The sequence below is a fragment of the Balaenoptera ricei genome, chromosome 15 (genome assembly GCF_028023285.1).
Source record: "Balaenoptera ricei isolate mBalRic1 chromosome 15, mBalRic1.hap2, whole genome shotgun sequence".
NCBI lineage: Eukaryota > Metazoa > Chordata > Mammalia > Artiodactyla > Balaenopteridae > Balaenoptera > Balaenoptera ricei.
The window spans coordinates 62,341,180-62,344,279 of record NC_082653.1 but is presented as its reverse complement, the minus strand read 5'-3'; positions in this window follow the sequence as shown (position 1 = coordinate 62,344,279).

Here is a 3,100-nt window from a genome sequence, read left to right as displayed (position 1 = left end):
CCTTCCCTTACTCAAGCATTCGTTTTTCTACTGAAATGAGCACAAACTCCTTGAGCCTAGCACTTGAGAGGCTCCTACGGTATGGCCCCCGTGTCGTGTTCCAACTCTGCTGTTCACGACTCTTTCTTTAAACACCATTCTATTTCCCATCTGCTTCTTTGCTAGTGCTCTGGACTGGGACTTAAGTGCGCTGTCTGCATCTCCGTCTGATGAAATTATAGCTGTTCTTTAAGACTCATCTTGAATTCTATCTTCTCTCTGAGGCCATCCCTGCTCCCTACCATTGGATATGACATCTTCCTCTGGCCCCTGGAGCACCCTCTCTTGTGGCATTTTTATTATTCTACTTGCTCATGTTCTTTGTTTGACTTCTCTTTACTGCACGACTGAATGTCCTTGATGGCACAGACTGTTACAGCACTGAACCCAGAGAGAGCCCTCTGCCTTATGCAATAAACACCTTATGCCAAAAACAAACCTGCCTGGTCACGCTTCCCTTGGTCTACTGAGCTTTCTTCTTCCCTAAGCTTCTGCCGGGTGTCACTTTTCCCAGAAACAAAGTTGCACAGGGAAGTAAATCTCTTACTCAGTGAAAGGCATTCTCTCATTGACACCAAAATTCTGGAGCTTATCATTACAGGAAAAGTGTACCCAAATATCATCTCAAATATACCGTGTCACCATTTCATCAGACCCAGTTTATTTACTATTTTCATGAACCCCAGGAAATTCCCTTGTTTGAAATCACAAGTTGATTTTGTTTACCTGTCTCCCAGGCCCTCAGGGAGCACTGTTCTTTCCGTGTAGAAATACCTGCTTCATGCAAATGGATCCTTGGGAATATCTGAAACTTCTCTTTTTTCTCATTCATGAATCAAGTCTCTTTAACACTGATAATATGACACAGAAAAGGAATTCAGATTAAAGATTCCATTGAGCTTTTGTAAACAGAATGAGAAAGACAGGGCCACTGAACCAGCATCTTAAAATGTGTCTATAGTTCTTAAATATTTAATCAATTTATAGTTTTTAATATTAATGTCTTAGTTCCAAAGTACAGTTCTTAAATATATATATGTATATATATATATGTAATTAAATCCACCTTCTAGTTTACAAGGTTTCATTTTAGGATGAATGAGGCTGGAAATATGGATTCATCATTACATGGGAGCTCATGTTGGCAACACCATTTGCAAAGCACAATTTTCAAAAGGTTAAAAACATGACTCTCATACAAATAGAAAAATTACAGAAGTCAAAGATTTTTTTCAGTTCAATTAATGAGGAAACCAGTAAGATGTCAAGACTGATTCAAGAGAAAATTCAAGGACCTGGAGATTTGTAGTTGGTCAAAGGAATGCTGAATAAATTTGCTAACAGATGCAAAACTGGTTAATGTCCCACTAGGCAATGTTCTTTGTGGTGTTACTGTACAAGCATCATTTGTAATGCTATCAGTTTTCTGCAGATTAACCCCTATTCTTATAAGCTTGCAAAAGAGCCTTCCTTATCAGTCAGCAAAAGGTTCCCAGCCCTAGAAAATCAGATAATCCCTGGGCAGCAGAGGCCACTAGGCAACATCCAGGTCTACAGAGAACAGGCACTCAGTACTCTCTTGGACCTCTTTCCAAGTTCTGCATTACCTGCTCTTGACGCTTCTCTGACAGGCATGGAAACAAACCAATCTGCTTTTTCTGTATGTGTCATTAGATTTATGAAAGGGGACACAAAGCACAGTCTCCCACTCTCCACCGGCCCTCCTTTGCCCCCAGTTTTTCATCATGGGCTGTGGAGTCAAACTGCTTGAGTTCCAATCATGGTTCCACCATTTACTACTGGGTGACCTTGGAAAAATTACTTAACCTCTCTGTGCCTCAGTTTCATCATTGTAAGAGAGGATTTTAAGTAATAGTACCTTTATGGCTTTACCATGAGGATTAAATGAGATAAAGCACAAATGCTAATAAATGTGAGTTATATTACTACTGAGTAAGGGTTCATCATTCTACCAGAGTATTCAGACATTAAAACATTTTGAGAAATAAACTGTCTGACACCTTATGTGAAAGAGGGTTTTGGTTCTACATTTCAAAGCAGAAGCAAAATACTTAAATCATCGAAATGAGTCAATTAGTAAACTAACGATTAACTTGTTTAAGAGGCTACAATAAATTCGCAATGTGTTAAAAGAGTAATTTACTTCTTTTAACTTTAAAAGGAACGTTTGATGTATGAGTCAGGGGTGGCAGGAAATTAATCTTCGTTAAGGTGTCCCAGGCATTATACTTACCCCATATTCATTACATTGTCAACAAATGAGTATTTTCAGAAGGAGAATGGTTTTCCCCCCTCCTTAAGGACACATGCTACAAAATGAAAAACAGTAAAGGAAAATAACCAAAAGAAAAATACTCTGATGCCTTAGGAACTGGGTTTACCAAGCAAGTCAAATGCCAAAGCAGTGGTTCAAAGCACCTTTCAGCTTTAATCGTTTACTCTGCATTAAAAAAACCAATTAAATATTCTCTGAATTTTAAATTATATTTACCAACACACTGGTAACTATAATGCACTGGGAATATATTCCCTTTCACTATACATGGTTATTTTTATTTTGCCCACAGAATGCTGAGGAGAATACTGAATAAATACACATTATTAAAACACACACAAACAACTCTGTTACAAATTGATGTAAATGGTTAGGTCTCCTTCCCATACAAATTTTGGCTTATATACCCTTACATCAAAAAAACAACAGTGGTGTAGGCCACCAAATACCCATGGATAAAGATGGTAACTTAAGCACTGAAGTCCAGAATCAGACAGGAAATAGCTATAAACCAAAATAGAAAGCAAAATAATGTAGAAAAGTGACAACTCATGTCAAAGTCTGGGTAAATTTTAATATGCCCAAGCCTGAGAAAAGAATTTTCCTAAAATGTTGGTTCTTAAGGGGACATTTGTAGGTTAAACTGAACACAAAAGAAAAGGGAATTTCCCTAAAGAAGTTTTCTGAGCCAAAAGAAAATCAAATTATGCTTGAAAAACTAAAGCAAAGACTAATAATTCCTGTCTTTCTCTCCTCACCCACTTC